We start from the raw sequence: 11,599 nt of genomic DNA, 5'->3' as shown, positions 1-11,599 counted from the left end.
AACTTAGAATTGTTGTTTTGAAAAGAAAAATAAACATAGTATAGATTTGATTTCAAATATTTCATTTATAAAAAAAGAGGAAAAAAAAAATAGACATAATATAAATTTAATTTCAAACTTTTTCTTTTATAAAAATTAATTCAATTATAATTATAAAAGAAAATTACCTCTATGAAAATACATATTAGAAATTTAAGAACAAAATTTTTAATAAAAATAATATACACAATTTACATAAACTTAATAACAACAAATTTCCATTTGAATGGCTCAAAACATTTCCACAAACAGTTGTCAATACAATTTATTAAATAATAATAATAATTAACCAAAAAAAACAGTTGCAATTGATTAAATAATAATAATGGTTAAGGAAAACAGTGGCAATATGATTAAATAGTAATGGTGAGCGAAAATAGTATTTACAAAGGACTCCAGCAAAGTGAAAACATCCACAATATGCTGAGATACCTATATCCACTAGTGGGGCATTACATTACACATAAATGAATTGAATTAAAATGAATTGAGGAGGTTTGTAAAACGAATGGGCAGAATCTTGTTCGTTCTATGATTTGAGGAGGTTTCTAAACCAATGGGCAGATTCCCTGGCATATCGCTTTAAGTTGTCGTTGTAATCAATATAATATAAACCAAATCGATAGTCATATCCACTCGCCCACTCAAAGTTGTCCAGAAGCGACCAAACCACATAACCTCGCACATCCGCTCCCTCCCTGCAATTCATTTTATCAAAATTAAAAAGCCCTGGTCAATAACTCGCACTCCACATGGCAAACTCAAATAACAACAAATACGTGTATATGTTGCACGCACCTTATGGCTTCAAGTAGGTATGATAGATGTTGAGAATGGTACTCCACTCACCTCGAATCACGCAATGCTTCTTCCAGCGGGGTTGTGCCATTGTCGAAATCAGCGTACCCTATTCAAAATTCATGTTGTTGTGCGTAATGATCAGATCCATGTTTTTTAGCGAAGATATTATTGACAACCCAGAATTGAAACATTGTCGCGTACCTGTCTCAGTGATGTATATGGGAGGATTGTTATAGCGGTGCTTCGTATAGTTGATCACATCCCTTAATCCAGCAGGATAAGACCTAAAAGAGCTCACACCTTCCTGCAAACCGCAAACGGGGAGATATATTATTAACTTAAAAGTAGTGAGTGTAACTTGTGCTTCATTAAAGCTTATTAACTTAAAGTTGTCATATCCACTCGCCCACTCAAAGTTGTCCAGAAGCGACCAAACCACATAACCTCGCACATCCGCTCCCTCCCTGCAATTCATTTTATCAAAATTAAAAAGCCCTGGTCAATAACTCGCACTCCACATGGCAAACTCAAATTACAACAAATACTTTTATCAAAATTAAAAAGCCCTGGTCAATAACTCGCACTCCACATGGCAAACTCAAATTACAACAAATACGTGTATATGTTGCACGCACCTTATGGCTTCAAGTAGGTATGATACATGTTGAGAATGGTACTCCACTTGCCTCGAATCATGCAATGCTTCTTCGAGCGGGGTTGTGCCATTGTCGAAATCAGCGTACCCTATTCAAAATTCATGTTGTTGTGCGTAATGATCAGATCCATGTTTTTTAGCGAAGATATTATTGACAACTCGGAATTGAAACATTGTCGCGTACCTGTCTCAGTGATGTATATGGGAGGATTGTTATAGCGGTGCTTCGTATAGTTATTAACATCCCTTAATCCAGGAGGATAAGACCTAAAAGAGCTCACACCTTCCTGCAAACCGCATACGGGTAGATATATTATTAACTTAAAAGTAGTGAGTGTAACTTGTGCTTCATTAAAGCTTATCAACTTAAAGTTGTGTCGTTCATTAAAGCTTATTATATAGAAAAAAAATAAAATCTGTAATGTTCACTTACATCGGATCCGATGTAAACTCTGTTTACTTCATCTGAAGCACCAAACAAGGAAGTTTTAATACCAAAAAATATATATGCAATATTGCATCATAGAAGAATCAAATACCAATTAAAATACCATGAGTCACTTGATGTTTTCGAACTTGATTGTCTACTTTGCCAAGAAATTAAGTGTTTAAAGCAGCAGTACATGATATTAATCTTACATGATATATTAGCCCGGGCGTCCAGAACGTAGTCAGTGTCCAAGGGATTTTGTGGAGTGGAATTGTGGATGGTAAAGTCAGTTGAGTAATAATTAAAACCAAGAAAGTCGAATGAGCCTTTTAGATCTTTGGCCTTTTCACTGCTGAATATTGGCAAGCGTGCTCCCACCAAGCTTCGCATAGAGTCAAGGTACCGATGGAAATTTCTGTTGATTTCAAACACAAAAAGAAATTACACAGAGAACAACGCTCTGTTTTTAATACAGGATCTTAATCATAACAAAAAAAAGAAACTGTTACAAAATAGTCTTCCTCTACTCAGGGATTACATCAGGAACGCTTCAGTTCCAGAAACTAATTTCACTATCTCAGCACTGCTGTGCGTTTCAGAAATCACAAAACTCTCTCTTTTTTTAATTCTACACACTGCTGTGTCTGCCCTTGCATTTTTATATATAATGAACAACACAAAAATATCTTACATACGTTTTGCTTGTGCCTCTTGAGTCGGTTGTGTGGAAGCTTATAACTAATAAATGCTCTGCAACCAGCTTTGCTGTAAGAAACCCATAATCTTTTTAATGCACCTGTACGTGGCACGTCCTTCTTGTTCTTGACCATGCTGTTTATTAAATGCTGTAGCTGAGCATTCAATGTGCAGGAGCTGGATCTGATTTTCCTCTTCCTTTGGGAACACAAATGGGTAAATGGTGAAAAAACAACAATGGCGGTGGCGTGAATAAACCAGAACAAATAATGGCCGTTGGATCAGAATGTATGGACGGCTGAGATCAACAGGGCAGAAGGCGCAATCTGCGATGGTACAAGTCGCATCGCAACATTGCACCATCACATCGGCGGAAGAGAAAAGATGTGCCGCCGCTTCCATAACCGTTGAATTATGCGATTTGCGATATGCGATCAGATCACATCGTGAAATCGCAATCGCAGACGATCGAAGGGACGTAGTGAAGGTTGACAAGGAAATGTGCGATATGCGATCTGTGACTTGATTGCATCGCAGGGAACTCAAATGGAGGTTTTCTAGAAACAGAACGCTACAGTCGTTGTCGCTCCACGACAATTTAAATTATCATTACAACACTCCCCTTTAATTTCAACTGCTGGGTTTTTCTGCATACCCAGGCATTTCCTGAAATGATCAAAACTTTTCTTTCCCAATGGTTTTGTCAAGATGTCAGCTAACTGATCCTCTGTTCTGCAGTGCTGCAAAACAATCTCACCATTGTTAACCAATTCACGTATGAAGTGAAATTTGGTGTCTATGTGCTTTGTCCTTTTATGAAAAACAGAGTTTTTAGACAATGCTATTGCCGAGCTATTGTCACAGTAAATGGTTGTGCCATTTTCTTGTTCATGACACAAATCTCTGAGAACTCTTCTCAGCCACACTGCTTGGCATGCTGCTGCTGTTGCTGCCACATACTCTACCTCCGCTGTTGACAAAGACACAACTGGTTGCTTCTTGGAAGCTCATGAGATGGCTCCTGATCCCATATGAAACACATATCCCGATGTGCTTCCCTATCATCAACACTTCCAGCCCAATCACTGTCAGTGTAACCTGTTAACATGAAACTTTCAGAAGAGGAGTATAAAATACCAAACCCCTTCATTCCATTTACATACCTTAGAATCCTCTTGGCTGCCTGCCAATGAGTCTCTTTCGGTCTTCCATAAATCTGGAGATTAAACTCACAACGTGCATAATGTCCGGCCTAGTTGCAGTCAAGTACATAAGGCTGCCAACTATGCTTTTGTACAATTTTTTATTAAAATCCTTGCTGCTTTCTTCTTTGGTCAATTTCAACCCCATTACAGTTGGAGTCACAGCTGCGTTACTGTTCTGCATGTTAAATCTCTTCAACACTGCTTCTACATATTTAACTTGAGAAATGAAAACACCATTTTCACTTTGGTCTACTTCAATTCCAAGAAAATATCTTAAGAAACACAAGTCAGTCATTTCAAATTCCCTTTTCATGACTGCTTTAAAATCAACAATGAGAGAAGCATCATTGCTAGTAAAAATCAAATCATCTACATATAAAACAACAATAAGAATCTTACCGTCATTCTCCTTTATGTAGAGTGTGGGTTCACCATCACACTTATCAAACCCATTCTCAATCAGATAAGCATCTATTCTGTTGTACCATGCTCTTGGAACTTGCTTCAGCCCATAAAGAGCCTTCTTCAGTTTGCAAACTTTATGCTCTTGGCCTTCAACTTCATAGCGTGGAGGTTGTTCAACATAAACCTCTTCTTTTAACACCCCATTGAGGAATGCAGATTTAACATCCATCTGATAAATCTTCCATTTGTGTTGTGCCGCAATAGACAACACTGTTCTGACTGTTTCCATCCTTGCTACTTGTGCAAAGGTTTCATCATAGTCTTTGCCTTGTTGCTTCTTGTAGCCTTTCACAACAAGTCTTGCTTTGTCCCTGTCAATCTTGCCTTCAGCATTGCTTTTGGTCTTATAGACCCACTTAACTCCAATGGCATCTTTGCCTTCAGGGAGGTCCACTAACTCCCATGTTTTACTCTTCTCAATTGCACCAATTTCTTCATTCATTGCTTTAATCCATTTATCTATCTTCAAAATGAACTGGGTTATCAACATGACAATACAAAGCGAATAATGAATTCCGATCGGTATTGTTACTTACCTCTCCTTGTTCATAAATCTCATTCAGATTTCTGAATCTTGGTCTTCTTGGTGTGCTTGGAGTTCCATCCGAACTTGAGGGTATTTCTGATCCCTGTGGTGTGCTTGGAGAAGCACTTCCTTGACTTCTCAAGGCTGTTCGAATTCCAGCTTGTGGTGTGGTTTGTTGTGGTGGAGGAGGAGCCACCAAGGAAGGATTATTTGCTGCTGTCCCTTCCTCTTCTTCTTCGTGAGACACAATTGTCTTCACATTCACTGTCTTCTCTAAGCTTCCATCCCAAGCTTCATCTTCAATGAACTGCACATCTCTGCTTACTATCAATTTCTTGGTGGATGGATTATAAAGTTTGTATGCTTTTGACTCATCATAATAGCCAATAAAGACACACTTCTCCCCCTTACTGTTAAGCTTCTTCCTTAGCTGATCCAATACATGTGCATATGCTACACAACCGAATACTCTCATGTGAGTGACAATTTGCTTTTGACCACTCCATGCTTCTTCTGGTATTTTGTTCATGACAGCTTTAGTTGGGCATCTATTCAAGATGTAAACTGTGCAAGTAACAACTTCTGCCCAATACTCATGCGGCAAGTGTTTTTCCTTCAGCATACTTCTGACCATGTCAAGAATGGTCCTATTCTTCCTTTCAGTAACACCGTTTTGCTGAGGTGTATACCTCGCGATGAACTGCTTTTGTATGCCATTCTCTCTGCAAAAACGCAGAAAGTCTTTGGAGATGTACTCTCCTCCTCTATCTGTTCTAAGCACTTTTATATAATGCCCACACTGCTTCTCAACAAGAGTTTTGAAGTGGCGGAATTTCTCAAACACTTCACTCTTCTGTTTCAGCATATACACCCATGTCTTTCTGGTGTAATCATCAATGAAAGTTAAAACATATTTATTTCTGGCAAATGATGGTATTTGCATCGGTCCACACACATCAGAGTGAACAATTTCCAAGGGTGCTTTTGCCCTTATACTCTTTCCTGTTGAAAAGCTTTCTTTGTGTTGCTTGCCCAAGATGCAGCCTTCACAAAGGTTGTCCGGTTTCTCGATCAATGGCAATCCCTTTACCATTCCCTTTCTGTGCAACAGATTCAAGCCTCCGAAATTGAGATGTCCAAATCTCAAGTGCCACAACCAATTCTCATCTTTCACTTGTTCCTGAAAGACTTCTTGTGTTACAGCTGCAATAGTTCTTCCTTCCTTCAAATCTACCCTGAGTTTGAGAGGAAACATTCTATTGCTGGTCATCTACACCTGTGCAATGATCTTCTTACTTGGAGGTATGTCTCTAATTGTACACATATCATCTTTGAAGAACACATTGTAACCTTTGTTAATGAGTTGTCTAATGCTCAAAAGATTACATTTCAGACCAGGTACATAGTATACCTCTGGTACAATCATCTGTTCTCCATTTCTTGCTTGGATACTGACTCTACCCTTACCCTTGACAAATATCTTACTATCAGTTCCTATTGTTACCTTAGATTTCACATTTTCATCCAGATTGGCAAACATTGCAATATTTCCAGTCATGTGATTACTACAACCTGAGTCTAAGAACCAAAAATCTTCTTGTTTGTCTTGTGCAATGTTACATGTTAACAACACAATCTTTGGATTCTTATCTTCTTCATTTGCAAAATTAGCATTCTGCCTACTATTCATGTCATTTTGTTTTTTCCTACATTCATTGGCGTAGTGCCCATATTTCTTACAATAATGACATTGGACTTGGGATTTGTCATACCTTTGTCCATGAGCTTGCTGTTTGCTTGAACCTTCATTTTGGTTCTGATTGCAGCTCCTTCCGCTTGTGCTTGCAGGATTATTTCTGCCTTTGTTTTCGCTTTTTCCACGACCTATGTTATTTTCTCTGCCTCGACCTTTTTCTTGGCCAAAAAAAATTTGAGTCTTGAATGCTTGCTCAAAAGAGGAATCTGTTCCTCTGCTCAGTCTGTGTTCATGAGACATAAGAGAAGCACTCAGTTCATCTACTGTGAACTGTGAGAGATCCTTTGTTTCTTCTATTGCTACCACAATAGCTTCAAACCTTGAGGGTAAACTTCTCAAGATCTTCTCTACAATCCTTCTTTCTTAAAGAATCTCACCATGAGATCTTATCCGGGTTATCAACCCAATAACCTGAGTGAAGAATGAATTTATTGTATCAGATTCCTTCATGCTGAGTGTTTCAAAGTCTCTCCTCAACATCTGCAACTTTGCAGTCTTCACATTCTCCATGCCTTGATAGGTAGTTTTGAGAATATCCCATGCCTCCTTGGATTTTGTTGTTGCTGCTATCCGTGGAAAAACACTTTCATGTACTGATTGGAAGAGAAAAAAGAGGGCTTTGGCATCCTTCTTCCTATCGCTCTTCAACTGGTCTCTTTCTGCTACTGTCAAAACAGCCAATGTTGTTGCATCTGCAGGTTCAGCATAGCCAGTTTTAACCAGCTCCCATATTTCTTGAGAAGCAAACAATGCTTTCATTGTTATGGACCAATAACTATGATTTTTCCCATTAAACTGTGGCAGTTGGGAATTTGTCAAACCAGTTCCAGCATCTGCCATCTTAACCTGTATAAATAAAGAAGAGATACTGACTGTATAAATAAAAACAAGCAAAAAACTTTCTCTGCTGGAGAAAATCTGCTCAATAAGCTTCTTACAGCTCCTACAGTGAAAAACAAACTCTGTTTTTGACTCACTGAGTGCCTAGACTAGCTCTGATACCATGATGGAAATTTCTGTTGATTTCAAACACAAAAAGAAATTGCATAGAGAACAACGCTCTATTTTTAATACAGGATCTTAATCATAACAAAAAAAAAGAAACTGTTACAAAATAGTCTTCCTCTACTCAGAGGGATTACATCAGGAACGCTTCAGTTTCAGAAACTAATTTCACTATCTCAGCACTGCTGTGCGTTTCAGAAATCACAAAACTCTTTTTTTTTTAATTCTACACACTGCTGTGTTTGCCCTTGCATTTTTATATATAATGAACAACACAAAAATATCTTACATACGTTTTTCTTGTGCCTCTTGAGTCGGTTGTGTGGAAGCTTATAACTAATAAATGCTCTGCGGCCAGCTCTACTGTAAGAAACCCATAATCTTTTTAATGCACCTGCACGTGGCGCGTCCTTCTTGTTCTCGGCCATGCTATTTATTAAATGTTGTAGCTGAGCATTCAATGTGCAGGAGCTGGATCTGATCTTCCTCTTCCTTTGGGAACACAAATGGATAAATGGCGAAAAGACAGCAATGGCGGTGGCGTGAATAAGCCAGAACAAATAATGGCCGTTGGATCAAAATGTATGGACGACTGAGATCAACAGGGCAGAAGGCGCGATCTGCGATGGCACAGGTCGCATCGCAACATTGCACCATCGCATCGGCGGAAGAGAAAAGATGTGTCGCCGCTTCCATAACCGTTGATTCATGCGATTTGCGATATGCGATCAGATCGCATCGCGAAATTGCAATTGCAGACAATCGAAGGGACGTAGTGAAGGTTGACAAGGAAATGTGCGATATGCGATCTGCGACTTGATCGCATCGCAGGGAACTCAAATGGAGATTTTGTGGAAACAGAACGTTGTGGTTGCTGTCGCTCCACGGCAGTTTAAATTATCATTCCAACAGGTACTTCGCCGACGTCAGTGGATCCAGAAACCTGTAATTCGACAGGAAAAATTACACTTCACATCTCGAGTAGACATGCATGTGGCGGAAGGAAAAGCGGCATCGCACAAAATGTGTTCAATATATATCCGTGCTAATAACAAAACTTCAAGGTTCAATATAAATCCATCGTAAAAGGCCGAACTTAGAGTTAGGCCGGGGGAGACTGCATCTTTTAGGGATGAATCCTAATGCGCCTCAAAAGCACAAAATGTTTTGCATCTCAAAATTTAATTTGAAATTATTCATCAGAAACATTACAAAATTAATTCTATGGATTTTCATTTTGATATATGTGCTCAGGCCCATGTCACATTAAAGGTAACACGTGTGTACATACCATCCTATTCTGAAGTCGATTGCTCTCTGAGTAGCCTCTTGATCGAGCAAAGAGTTTGAGTATGGCACCATCCAGTTCACCACAAGTGCTATGCCTATGGAACCCTTCTGCTTCCCCTGCAGTTTATTTTCCGACATTTGAGTCTAAATATTCAAGAGACGATACGTATGTCTTGTTATTGAATTTTAATTGTTATATTTAAAACAGAACATAACCTCACCTGGTATTTAGTTCTATATAGTTTTACGGCGGCACCATGTGCTAGAAGCATATTATGGGTTACTATGTATGGCTCTGTTGCAGAGTTCCCCGCTGTACAGTTTCCAAATCCGGGCGAACAGCGACCAGGTGTGTGAAGCCCTAGATCGTAGCCATATAATGAAAAGGTGAGCGGTTCGTTTATAGTTGTCCAATACTTCACACGGTCTCCGAAAGCTCGGAAACATTCTTCTGCGAACACGCCAAAATCCTCCCTGAGACAAGAAAGTATATCACGTCAGAAACAGAAACAGAAACAGGCACGATGTTTATATGTTTTAGAGGAGTGAATTACCTAACGCTGAGAATTATGAGAGTGAATCTTACACGACTCTTTTACTACGGAATCCCCCGTACTCGTCCTCCAGAGCTTGCGGCATGTCCCAATGATACAGTGTCACGAAAGGCTCCATACCTACGTGAAAATGAACATGAACATGAGCATGCATGTTTATACACGTGCGTGTGCGTGAAAAATAGATATATATATATCTATATATATATATATATATATATATAAATACACGTGCGTGCGTGTGCAAAATAGAGCTCTACTCAACGCGCGGCGGGCAAATGATTATACCATTCTTGGGCAGCTCGTTGATGAGATTATTGTAATAAGCGATCCCCTCTTCATTGACTCATCCGTGTCCTGGTGATCCTTCTGAAGACATTTAATCATGGAAATAAGAGTCCAGCCAAAGCCAATTATCACAGAAACAATCCATCCATTGTTGAGTCAGTTATGTGTATTGATTCAACTTACTGGGAAATATGCGTGACCAGGAAATAGATAAACGATACAGGTCCATTCCCATGTATTTGAGATGCTGAACATCTTCCTGAATGCATGCATGTAGATTACAATATTACATTACAGAGTTACTACAACTACACTAAAAAATGAAGAAGTTGAAAACACATAGTGCATGAAAACGGCCAAGTACCTTATAGCGGTGGTATTGATCTACTGCAACATCACCATCCTTTCCATCTTCAATTTTACCTGCAAGTTAACGTTCAATAACAACAAATAAACAAAACAGCGAGATGGAAGCCCCTATTCATATTAACAACGACGGTGTAGCTAGCTAGCTATATCAATCTATGTGTGGACTCATAATTACCTTGAATGTGGGAGAATGTATCCCAAATGCTGAGTCCTTTCCCGCCCTCGCGGGCAGCTCCTTCGTCCTATGAAATCAGTTTCAGTCATAATTTGTTAAGACTAGGAAAACAAACAATAATAATGCAGTGAATGGGCAGGGACTTGAACCTGATAAGTAGATGACCCGGCACCAAATTTGAAGCCTTTGGGGAAGTTGCTTCTACCGAGATGTGGAGAAGTTCCTGCAACTACGATCATGAGAAGATAAAGTGAAAGCAAACATATGCATAGACCCTGAATTTTAGCCATCTGGCTTTCAATTGAATCACGACGATCCCAATGTATAGCCAGGCATTTTCCGTTAAATTATTGAATCGAGATGCGAATTTATAGTTTCGTGGAATGGGAAGCCAAAGCAGTGCTTTTGCCTTGAAGCGAATTGCGATCCCGACTTACAGTTTGGCGGAATGGAATTATGGAAGGGGGTTTTGCTTTCAATTGAATTGCGATCGCAATTTATAGTGGCCTGGAAGACGTTTCTGATCAAGAAAACACCGCGCAGGATTGATCTTGTAAGGATTTTTCAATTCTGGTTGGCGTTGACGTGGTTAGAGGCGCCATTATTCCACTTCAAACATATATCTATATATAACGTGGATTGATTGACGTTGACTTGGTCAGAGGCACTCACAGCCAACATTGCACTTCAACTTCTTCAAATATATATATATCAGAAGCGCCATGCCACTTCAACTTCTTCAAATATAGATATATATATATATATATATATATATATATATATATATATATATATATATATCAGAAGTGCCATTCCACTGCAAATATATATATCTACAAGGAGGTTGGCGTTGACTGGCGCCATTCCACTGCAAAAATATATATATATAAAAGCGAGGGCGCCATTTTACAGCACAGCTTGCACGTGCGAGTTGTCATCGTTACCTCCCACGGTCACGGACATAAGAAGGACGAGGTTTAAACGACTACTACAACAACAGAAAGACCGTTTGAATGATCCACTGCAACAGAAAACACACGGTTTGAATAAATATATATTATTACGACGCAACAGATAGACCATAGACGGTTTGAATAATTATATATATATCATGACATACATGACACAACAGATGGACCGGACCGTTTGAATAATCTATCGACAAATAGAAATACGTTAAATGAGCGATCGGACAAAACGGCGCAAAACTATATACCGTTTGAATAATCTATCGACAAAATGGCGCAAAACTGAAATACAAATACAATTGATCGGACAAAACGGCACATGTATTTATTAGAATGAGAGACAGCAGTCTACCGTGGAACCATATCTCCATCTATCA

The 11,599-nt window shown here is 39.0% G+C and overlaps 1 pseudogene across 1 annotated transcript; it reads right to left on the bottom strand.

Moving 5' to 3' along the window:
* Positions 1-365: 365 nt before the first annotated feature.
* Positions 366-10,816, bottom strand: LOC149261441 (beta-glucosidase 13-like; annotated as a pseudogene). The gene is made up of 14 exons (XR_016248451.1): positions 10,404-10,816; positions 10,255-10,321; positions 10,075-10,133; positions 9,894-9,969; positions 9,711-9,791; positions 9,455-9,542; positions 9,090-9,342; positions 8,870-8,985; positions 8,495-8,521; positions 2,135-2,340; positions 1,929-1,960; positions 1,042-1,144; positions 838-946; positions 366-737 (listed from the first exon to the last, which is right to left on the bottom strand). The product of XR_016248451.1 is annotated as a beta-glucosidase 13-like (transcript).
* Between the last annotated feature and the right edge of the window lie 783 nt (positions 10,817-11,599).

Source organism: Pinus tabuliformis, chromosome 6 (assembly GCF_031772625.1).
Source record: "Pinus tabuliformis cultivar Carrire ecotype Pingquan chromosome 6, CPIR1, whole genome shotgun sequence".
NCBI classification, from domain to species: domain Eukaryota; kingdom Viridiplantae; phylum Streptophyta; class Pinopsida; order Pinales; family Pinaceae; genus Pinus; species Pinus tabuliformis.
This window is presented reverse-complemented; position numbering and strand designations above follow the sequence as displayed.